The sequence below is a fragment of the Pseudorca crassidens genome, chromosome 5, assembly GCF_039906515.1.
Source record: "Pseudorca crassidens isolate mPseCra1 chromosome 5, mPseCra1.hap1, whole genome shotgun sequence".
NCBI classification, from domain to species: Eukaryota; Metazoa; Chordata; class Mammalia; order Artiodactyla; family Delphinidae; genus Pseudorca; species Pseudorca crassidens.
In genome coordinates, this window is record NC_090300.1 from 133,668,543 (window position 1) to 133,680,817 (window position 12,275).

Sequence of the window (12,275 nt, forward strand, 5' to 3'; positions counted from 1 at the left end):
GTTTGGTTGCTTTCTTTCCTTTTTTTTTAATTACTTTAAATTTTCTTTTAATAATTATTTTTTATTTTAATTATTTTATTTTACTTTATTTTATCTTCTTTTTTTCTTTCTTTTATCTTCTCCCTTTTATTCTGAGCTGTGTGGATGAAAGGCTCTTGATGCTCCAGCCAGACATCAGGCCTGTGCCTCTGAGGTGGGAGAGCAAAGTTCAGGACACTGGTCCACAAGAGACCTCCCAGCTCCACATAATATCAAACGGCGAAAATCTACCAGAGATCTCCATCTCAACACCAAGACCCAGCTCCACTCAACGACCAGAAAGCTGCAGTGCTGGACACCCTATGCCAAACAACTACCAAGACAGAAACATAACCCCACCCATTAGCACAGAGGCTGCCTAAAATCATAATAAGGCCGCAGACACCCCAAAACACACCACCAGACGTGGAGCTGCCCACCAGAAAGACAAGATCCAGCCTCATCCACCAGAACACAGGCACTAGTCCCCTCCACCAGGAAGCCTCCACAACCCACTGAACCAACCTTAGCCACTGGGGACAGACACCAAAAACAACGGGAACTACAAACCTGCAGGCTGCAAAAAGGAGAACCCAAAAACAGTAAGTTAAGCAAAGTGAGAAGACAGAGAAACACACAGCAGATGAAGGAACAAGGCAAAAACCCACCAGACCTAAAAAATGAAGAGGAAATAGGCAGTCTACCAGAAAAAGAATTCAGAATAATGATAGTAAAGATGATCAAAACTCTTGTAAATACAATGGAGAAAATACAAGAAACATTTAACAAGGATCTAGAAGAACTAAAGAGCAAACAAACAGTGATGAACAACACAATAAATGAAATTAAAAATTCTCTAGAAGGGATCAATAGCAGAATAACTGAGGCAAAAGAACAGATAAGTGACCTGGAAGACAAAACAGTGGAAATAACTACTGCAGAGCAGAATAAAGAAAAAGAATGAAAAGAATTGAGGACAGTATCAGAGACCCCTGGGAGAACATTAAACACACCAACATTCGAATTATAGGGGTCCCAGAAGAAGAAGAGAAAAAGAAAGGGACTGAGAAAATATTTGAGGAGATTATAGTTGAAAACTTCCCTAATATGGGAAAGGAAATAGTTAATCAAGTCCAGGAAGCACAGAGAGTCCCATATAGGATAAATCCAAGGAGAAACATGCCAAGACACATATTAATCAAACTATCAAAAATTAAATACAAAGAAAAAATATTAAAAGCAGCAAGGGAAAAATAACAAACAAGGGATCAGGTTAACAGCTGATCTTTCAGCAGAAACTCTGCAAGCCAGAAGAGAGTGGCAGGACATATTTAAAGTGATGAAGGAGAAAAACCTACAACCAAGATTACTCTACCCAGCAAGGATCTCATTCAGATTTGACAGAGAAATCAAAACCTTTACAGACAAGCAAAAGCTAAGAGAATTCAGCACCATCAAACCAACTTTACAACAAATGCTAAAGGAACTTCTCTACGCAAGAAACACAAGAGAAGGAAAAGACCTACAATAACAAACCCAAAACAATTTAGATAATGGGAATAGGAACATACATATCGATAATTACCTTAAATGTAAGTGGATTAAATGCTCCAACCAAAAGACACAGACTGGCTGAATGGATACAAAAACAAGACCCGTATATATGCTGTCTGACCTAGGTCTGACCCACTTCAGACCTAGGGACACATACAGACTGGAAGTGAGGGGATGGAAAAAGATATTCCATGCAAATGGAAATCAAAAGAAAGCTGGAGTAGCAATTCTCATATCAGACAAAATAGACTTTAAAACAAAGACTATTACAAGAGACAAAGAGGGACATTACATAATGATCAAGGGATCAATCTAAGAGGAAAATATAACAATTGTAAATATTTATGCACCCAACACAGGAGCACCTCAATACATAAGGCAAATACTAACAGCCATAAAAGGGGAAATGGACAGTAACACAATCATAGTAGGGGACTTTAACACCCCACTTTCACCAATGGACAGATCATCCAAAATGAAAATAAATAAGGAAACACAAGCTTTAAATGATACATTAAACAAGATAGACTTGATTGATATTTATAGGACATTCCATCCAAAAACAACAGAATACACATTATTCTCAAGTGCTCATGGAACATTCTCCAGGATAGATCATATCTTGGGTCACAAATCAAGCTTTAGTAAATTTAAGAAAATTGAAATTGTATCAAGTATCTTTTCCGACAACAACGCTATGAGACTAGATATCAATTACAGGAAAAAATCTGTAAAAAATACAAACACGTGGAGGCTAAACAACACACTACTTAATAACCAAGAGACCATTGAAGAAATCAAAGAGGAAATCAAAAAATACCTAGAAACAAATGACAATGAAAACACGATGACCCAAAACCTATGGAATGCAGCAAAAGCAGTTCTAGGAAGGAAGTTTATAGCAATACAATCCTACCTAAGAAACAAGAAACAGGGGCTTCCCTGGTGGTGCAGTGGTTAAGAATCCGCCTGCCAATGACGAGACACGGGCTCAAGCCCTGGTCCGGGAAGATCCCACATGCTGCAGAGCAACTAAGCTCAAGCGCGACAACTACTGAGCCTGCACACCTAGAGCTGGTGCTCTGCAACAAGAGAAGCCAGGACAATGAGAAGCCCGCGCACCGCAATGAAGAGTAGCCCCCGCTCAAGAGTAGCCCCCACTCACCGCAGCTAGAGAAAGCCCGTGCATAGCAACAAAGACCCAACACAGCTATAAATAAATAAATAAATAAATAAAGTTTAAAAAAAAAGAAACATCTCAAATAAACAAACTAACCTTACACCTAAAGCAATTAGAGAAAGAACAACAAAAAAACCCAAAAGTTAGCAGAAGGAAAGAAATCATAAAGATCAGGTCACATATAAATGAAAAAGAAATGAAGGAAATGATAGCAAAGATCAATAAAACTAAAAGCTGGTTTTTTGAGCAGATAAATGAAAATGATAAACAATTAGCCAGACATCAAGAAAAAAAGGGAGAAGACTCAAATCAACAGAATTAGAAATGAAAAAGGAGAAGTAACTGACACAGCAGAAACACAAAGGTTGAGAGATTACTACAAGCAACTCTATGCCAATAAAATGGACAACCTGGAAGAAATGGACAAATTCTTAGAAATGTACAACCTTCCAAGACGGAAGCAGGAAGAAATAGAAAATATGAACAGACCAATCACCAGCACTGAAATTGAAACAGTGATTAAAAATCTTCCAACAGTGGTGCAATGGTTAAGAATCTGCCTGCCAATGCAGTGGACACGGGTTTGAGCCCTGGTCTGGGAAGATCCCACATGCCATGGAGCAACTAGGCCCGTGAGCCACAACTACTGAGCCTGCGCGTCTGGAGCCTGTGCTCCGCAACAGGAGAGGCTGCGACAGTGAGAGGCCCGCGGACTGCGATGAAGAGTGGCCCCCGCTCGCCACAACTGGAGAAAGCCCTTGCACAGAAATGAAGACCCAAAACAGCCAAAAATTAAAAAAAAAAAAAAAAAAAATCTTCCAACAAACAAAAGTCCAGGACCAGATGGCTTCACAGGCAAATTCTATCAAACATTTAGAGAAGAGCTAACACCTAACCTTCTCAAACTCTTCCAAATTACAGCAGAGGGAGGAACACTCCCAAACTCGTTCTACAAGGCCACCATCACCCTGATACCAAAACCAGACAAAGCTGTCATGAAGAAAGAAAACTACAGGCCAATGTCACTGATGAACATAGATGCAAAAATCCTCAACAAAATACTAACAAACAGAATCCAACAGCACATTGAAAGGATCATACACCATGATCAAATGGGGTTTATCCTAGGAATGCAAGGATTCAATATACGCAAATCAATCAATGTGATACACCATATTAAAAAATTGAAGGAGAAAAACCATATCATCATCTCAATAGATGCAGAGAAAGCTTTCAACAAAATTCAACACCCATTTATGATAAAAACCCTTCAGAAAGTAGGCATAGAGGGGGCTAACCTCAACATAATAAAGGCCATATATGACAAACCCGCAGCTAACATCATCCTCAACAGTGAAAAACTGAAAGCATTTCCACTAAGATCAGGAACAAGACAAGGTTGCCCAGTCTCATCACTATTATTCAACATAGTTTTGGAAGTTTTAGCCACAGCAATCAGAGAAGAAAAAGAAATAAAAGGAATCCAAATCAGAAAAGAAGAAGCAAAGCTGTCACTATTTGCAGATGACCTGATACTGTACATAGAGAATCCTAAGGATGCTACCAGAAAACTACTAGAGCTAATCAATGAATTTCGTAAAGTAGCAGGGTACAAAATTAATGTAAAGAAATCTCTTGCATTCCTATACACTAACGATGAAAAATCTGAAAGTGAAATTAAGAAAACACTCCCATTTACCACTGCAACAAAAAGAATAAAATCTAGGAATAAACCTACCTAGGGAGACAAAAGACCTGTATGGAGAAAATTATAAGACACTGATGAAAGAAATTAAAGATGATACAAATAGATGGAGAGATGTACCATGTTCTTGGATTGGAAGAATCAACATTGTGAAAATGACTCTACTACCCAAAGCAATCTACAGATTCAATGAAACCCCTATCAAACTACCACTGGCATTTTTCACAGAACTGGAACAAAAAATTTCACACTTTGTATGGAATCACAAAAGACCCTGAGTAGGCGAAGCAATCTTGAGAAAGAAAAACAGAGCTGGAGGAATCAGGCTCCCTGACTTCAGACTATACTACAAAGCTACAGTAACCAGGACAGTATGGTACTGGCACAAAAACAGAAATATAGATCAATGGAACAGGATAGAAAGCACAGAGATAAACCCACGCACATATGGTCACCTCATCTTTGATAAAGGAGGCAAGAATATACAATAGAGAAAAGACAGCCTTTTCAATAAGTGGTGCTGGGAAAACTGGACAGCTACATGTAAAAGAATGAAATTAGAACACTCCCTAACACCATATACAAAAATAAACTCAAAATGTATTAAAGACCTAAATGTAAGGCCAGACACTATCAAACTCTTAGAGGAAAACATAGGCAGAACACTCTATGACATAAATCACAGCAAGATCCTTTTTGACCCATCTCCTAGAGAAATGGAAATAAAAACAAAAAGAAACAGATGGGACCAAATGAAACTTAAAAGCTTTTGCACAGCAAAGGAAACCATAAACAAGACGAAAAGACAAACCTCAGAATTGGAGAAAATATTTGCAAATGAAGCAACTGACAAAGGATTAATCTCCAAAATTTACAAGCAGCTCATGCAGCTCAATATCAAAAAAACAAACAACCCAATCCAAAAATGGGCAGAAGACCTAAATAGACATTTCTCCAAAGAAGATATACAGATTGCCAAGAAACATATGAAAGAACGCTCAACATCATTAATCATTAGAGAAACGCAAATCCAAACTATGAGATATCATCTGACACCGGTCAGAATGGCCATCATCAAAAAGTCTACAAACAATAAATGCTGGAAAGGGTGTGGAGAAAAGGGAACCCTCTTGCACTGTTGGTGGGAATGTAAATTGATACAGCCACTATGGAGAACAGTATGGAAGTTCCTTAAAGAACTAAAAACAGAACTACCATATGACCCAACAATGTCACTACTGGGCATATACCCTGGGAAAACCATCATTCAAAAAGAGTCATGTACCACAATGTTCACTGCAGGTCTATTTACAATAGCCAGGACATGGAAGCACCCTAAGTGTCCATCAACAGATGAATGGATAAAGAAGATGTGGCACATATATACAATGGGATATTAGTCAGCCATAAAAAGAAACGAAATTGAGTTATTTGTAGTGAGGTGGATGGACCGAGAATGTGTCATACAGAGTGAAGTAAGTCAGAAAGAGAAAAACAAATACCGTATGCTAACACACATATACGGAATATTAAAAAAAAAAGTTCTGAAGAACCTAGGGGCAAGATGGGAATAAAGACACAGACCTACTAGAGAATGGACTTGAGGATATGGGGAGGGGGAAGGGTAAGCTGGGACAAAGTGAGACAGTGGCATGGACATATATACACTATGAAACGTAAAATAGCTAGCTAGTGGGAAGCAGCCGCATAGCATAGGGAGATCAGCTTGGTGCTTTGTGACCATGTAGAGGGGTGGGAGAGGGAGGGTGGGAGGGAGGGAGATGTAAGAGGGAGGAGATATGGGGATATATGTATACATATAGCTGATTCACTTTGTTACAAAGCAGAAACTAACACAACATTGTAAAGCAATTATACTCCAATAAAGATGTAAAAAAAAATAAGAATATATCAGAACAAATTTGGCAGAAATTATCAAAATATTGTTGTAAATAATAAAAGGATTAAAAAAAAATAACAGGAGCTCAGAAGAGTTGCTGGATACAAAATTAATGCACAAAAGCATAGCATTCCTATACCACAGTAGAAACAAAATAGAAAATGGAATCAAAAAAGGAACCCCATTTCGCAATAGTAACAGAAACCATGAAGTCATGTTCAGTATGCAGTATATTATAAAATACTATTCCAGGATGGCAAGGGCCTAATATAGGCTAAATAATTTTGAGAAAGAAGAACCAAGTTGGAGGGTTTCAGGACTTACCGTAAAACAGTAACAATCAAGAAAGTGTGGTAATGGTGTAAAGATAGACATAAAATGTAAGGGAGTAAGAGTCCAAAATTAAAATCTCGTATGTTCAACTTAATTTTGCCAAAGGTGCCAGGGTGGTGGGGTGAGGAGGAGCTGATAGTCTTTCAAGAAATGGATACCTATGTGAAAAAAATCTGACTCTCACCTTTATGCCATACACAAAAATTAACTCTAAATAAACCTAAAATATAAAACTTCCAGAATAAAATATAAAAACATCTTTGCAACCTTCAAGTAGGCAAAGACTCCTTATATAAGAAATGAAAAGTATGAAGTGTAAAAAAAAAAAATTGATAACTGGGACTTTAAAACACCTACTCTCCAAAAACCATGGGAAAAAAGTGAAAAGGCAAGCCACAAACTATAATAAAACATTCATGATACTTTACCTGACAAAATACTTGTATCCAGAATAACTAAAGCATATTCATAACTCACAAAAACCAAAAACCCAACTTAAAAATAGGCAAAAGAATATCAAGTAGTGACAGACTGATACATTGATCTTCCTGCAAAGAACAACTATAGACTCTATGAACCCGACACAAAAAAACTATCCAAGGGCTCTGAAGACTGAAATACACATTTTGGAGCCGGTATCATAACTTGGAGTAAGCAATCACACATACTGAGTTCCCATTTTGTGCAGTTTTGCCCTGAAGGTGGATGCAGTCACCACCACAGAGGCACTGGGGCAGCTACAACTGCAACAGAAAGCCTGACATCCCTCTGGTTGGAGGAACTGAAAGAACCAGGAAAAGGAGCCCAGGGTAACCAAGATGGCAAGAGAGTAGTAGGGAACTCCAGAAAGAAGAGAACCAAAGAAAAGAACCCCCACGTTCTGTGTTTAAACAGTCTAAATCTACAGCTGACACTTGAACCATGCCCGCTGCAGGCATGAGAGTTTGTTGAGTCTAACCAAGTTGATTGCCCACTAACACAAAGACATCAACGCCCTTTGGAGCAATATAAAATAACCCTGTCTCCAAAACATAACATTCCAAGATACAATCTAAATATATACGTCTAGGATGCAATCTAAATATTTATGTGTAGGATACAATCTAAAATCCCTCAACATATGAAAGCCAAGAAAATGTGATCTCAGATGTTATTATCAGACATGTACTTTACAGCAGCTATTATAACTATACTCAGGTAAAGAAAAATATGCTAACAATGAATGAAAAAACAGGAAACAGATACATGTCATTATACATTTGTCCAAACCTACAGAATATACAACATCAACAGTGAACCCTAATGTAAATTATGGATTCTGGACGATAATGATGTATCAACATAGGTTCGTCAATTGTTTAAAAAAAAAACACAGGTACCACTCTGGTGAGAGGATGTTGATAATAGGGGAAGCTATGTATGTGAGGGGCAGGAGATATATGGGAAATCTTGGTACTTTTTCCTCAATTTTGCTGTAAACCTAAAACTGCTCTTAAAAGAAGTCTTAAAAAAGTAGAAAATTTCATCAAAGAAATAGAAAATACAAAAACCAAGTTGAAATTTTAGATATAAAAACTACAACATATTAAATTAAAAATGAGCAAAAGGGTTAAACAGACACCTCAAAAAAACAGAAGATAGGGAATTCCTTGACAGTCCAGAGATTAGGACTCAGCACTTTCACTGCTGGTACCCTGGTTCAATCCCTGGTTGGGGAACTATGGTCCCACAAGCCAAGTGGTGCGCCCAAATAAAAATAAAAAAAAAAAAGAAGAAGAAATACAAATGGCCAATAAACACATTAAAAGATGTTCAATACCATTAGCCATCAGGGAAATGCAAATTAAAACCACAATGTAAAGTCTCTACCCCAGAGGTCAGCAAACATTTTCTTTAAAGAGCCAGAAAACAAATATTTTAAGCTTTGCAAGCCATACAGACTGTGTTGCAACTACTTTGTTCTGCTATGTTAGCACAAAGCAGCCACATACAATACAAAAACAATTTACAAAAACAGGTCACGGGGCTTCCCTGGTGGTGCAGTGGTTGAGAGTCCGCCTGCCGATGCAGGGGACACGGGTTCGTGCCCCGGTCTGGGAAGATCCCACATGCCACAGAGCGGCTGGGCCCGTGAGCCATGGCCGCTGAGGCTGTGCGTCCAGAGCCTGTGCTCCGCAACGGGAGAGGCCACAACAGTGAGAGGCCCGTGTACCACAAAAAAAACACAACAACAACAACAAAAAACAGGTCAGGTGTGCCAGATTTTGACCCATGAGCTGTAATTTGCCGATCCCCGATGCCACACCCAAGAGAATGACTTAAAACAACGGACAATATTGAAGTAAAGATATGGAACTAAAAATTTCATACACTGCTGATTAAGAGTGTAAAATAGTATAACCACTTTGAAATACTGATACAAGCAACAACAAAGAATCTTAAAAACATTACGCTGAGCAAAAGAAAGCCAGATACAGGGAATTCCCTGGTGGTCCAGTGGTTAGGACTCTGCACTCTCACTGGCGAGGGCCCAGGTTCAATCACTGGTTGGGAAACTAAAATCCCACAAGCTGTGCAGCACGGCAAGAAAAGAAAAGAAAAAAGAAAAGAGAAGAAAAGAAAAGAAGCCAGATACAGAGTAATATATGGCTCCATTTATATGAAAACCTAAAAAAGACAAATCGAATCTCTAAGTGACAGAAAAGTAGATAAATAGTTGCCTAGGTTAAGGGAGAGGATGACTTGCAGGGACACAAGGAACCAATTTTTGAGTGATAAAGATGTTTTACTTCTTGATTTTAGTGGTTATGTGGGTATGTACATGAAGATGAGTATATACATCTGTCAAATCTTAAACTGTAAGCTTAAAATGACTGCATTTTATTGTATGTAAATCATACCTTAATAAAAGTTGTTTAAAAAGATATTCTAGGATATTTTTTAAATACCTGAATAAATTGTGAGATAATTTTAACATCAGGTTCAATAACCTAAAAACAGCAAGTCTCCCCAAATCATTCAGTGGAACCCCAATCAAAATTCCAGTTAGATGTTCTTTTTGAGGAATTCAATAAATTTACTTAAATTTATACAGAAGAATAAAGTTCTAAAACAACTTAGTCTTGAAGATGAAGAAAAGAGTGCCTCCCCTGAGCAATTATTAGGACATATCATAATGTCATTTTAACAGTGGTACTGGTGTAAGAAGAAACAAAGACTAATAGATCAGAAGACAGAGTTTTGAGAAAAACTCATGAACATATGGGAACTTAATATACCGTAATGGCAGGACCATAAATCAATAGGGAGAGAATGAACAGTTTAACTAGGTGATGTTAGGAAAAGTGGCTCACTGTACATGAAGAGAAATGTAAACAGATCTCCACTTAACACCACATAAAAAGGTGGGTTACTGATGGATTAAAAACTTCATATGAAAGATAAAACTAAAGCGATTAAAAGATATAACTGTTAAGAAAGATATAACTATTAAAAAAGGATATAGCTGTTTAAAAAGATATAACTATTAAATATAACAATATTTTTATGGTTTAAAAGTGAGAAAGGCCTTCATAAGGCAAAATCAGTGGTTTTGATTACATCAAAATTAAGATTTCTTTATAAAAGAGGACACATGAAAGGTGACAGAATGGGAGATTATTTACAATGCCTAACAATGACAAAAGGACTAATATTTAAAATATACAAGGAACTCCAGTAAAATAAGAAAAAGAGTACTCCAACAGAAAAAAAGGGGTGAAAGATATGAATAAATAGTTTACAGAGGAAACATAAAAATCTAAAAAGCTTATGAAGAGATGTTAAAAGTCACTAGTTAGCAGAGTAATTAAAATTAAAGAAAGGTATCATTTGAACTCCTAATTAGACTATTGAAAAATAAGAAGTTGAATGATGCCCAGCCCTGGCTACAGTATAAGGATATACAGTAGTCATCATGTATTGATAGTTGAGCCTAGACTAATGCAGCCAATCAGGTAAGCAATCTGGCACTACTTCAGAAAATTAAGTACGCCTATACTCTTTGACTCAGCAATTCAGAAATTAAGAGAATTTCAGAAAAAGAAATTCTCACAGATCTGGGGATACATGAATGAAGATGCTCACTGCTGCCTTATTTGTGAGAGCAGGGAGTCGAAGGCAATCAGGGTGTCTACCACTGGGAGAATGAACAGGTAAAATGGAATGTATGCAAACTTCTGAGTACTACACATCAGTTAGAAGCCATGGGCCAGATATACATACATACATACATACATTCCTGTATATATACAGGAATGTAATGGATTTAAATATCTTAGTACTTCTTAAAAAACTACTGGGACTTCCCTGGTGGTCCAGTGGGTAAGACCCCGTGCTCCCAATGCAGAGGGCCTGGGTTTGATCCCCGGTCGGGGAACTAGATCCTGCATGCATGTCACAACTAAGAGCTCACATGCTGCAACTAAAAGACCCTGTGAGCTTGGGACTTCCCTGGTGGCGCAGTGGTTAAGAATCTGCCTCCCAATGCAGGCGACACAGGTTCGAGCCCTCGCCCAGGAAGATCCCACATGCTGCAGAGCAACTAAGCCCATGCGCTACAACTACTGAGCCTGCGCTCTAGAGCCCGCGTGCCGCAACTACTGAAGCCCTCGCACCTACAGTGCAAGGAAGAGTAGCCCCCACTCGCCGCAACTAGAGAAAGCCCACGCGCAGCAAAGAAAACCCAACACGGCCAAAAAAATAATTAATTAATTAATTAATTTAAAAAAAGATCCTGCATGCCACAACTAAGACCTGGCGCAGCCTAAATAAATAAATAAATATTTCTTTAAACAAACAAACAAAAAGTACATGTATAAAAATTAAAGGGCTTCCCTGGTGGCGCAGTGGTTGACAGTCTGCCTGCCGATGCAGGGGACACGGGTTCGTGCCCCGGTCCGGGAAGATCCCACATGCCGCGGAGCGGCTGGGCCCGCGAGCCATGGCCGCTGAGCCTGCGCATCCGGAGCCTGTGCTCCGCAGCGGGAGAGGCCACAACAGTGAGAGGCCCGCGTACCACAAAAAAAAAAAAAATTGAAAAAACTACTAAGTAAAAAGCAATAAATGGGATGAAATGTAACACAGTATCATTAGTATCATTTATGTGAATTAAAAACACATGCAAAAAGGCTGTGACATGCCTAACAGAGAAAATTAGATAAACTTCATTCAGGCATGATGTCTAGTGCTGTTGTGTGGGAATTCAAAGTTAGTGAATCAACAATATACATTAAATAAGGTGTCTTTAAACAGATACACATAAAACAAGGTTATGTACTAACCGTCAAAAATGTCGTGACAAGAGACTAACAGGAGCCTAAGCCTGCATTTCCCCTAAGAGCAATGCTTCGGTGTTCACTAATTCAGTGTTCATGGACTTCACAGAATATAATCACAGTAAGTAATGAGAATCGACTGCACAGACGAAAGCACATACATTAATCACACTTAGAATGGGCAGCTGGTGGAGGTGGAAAATGGAGACAGACAGACAAAAGGGAAAAAATAAATACATTAAAAGGAAGAGACTTGCACACACCCAGCAG

General features: G+C 38.4%; 1 protein-coding gene across 2 annotated transcripts in view; it reads right to left on the reverse strand.

The window, feature by feature from the left end:
- LTN1 (listerin E3 ubiquitin protein ligase 1) overlaps window positions 1-12,275 on the reverse strand; it is a 65,930-nt gene that overhangs the window by 42,235 nt on the left and 11,420 nt on the right. The window lies entirely within an intron of this gene.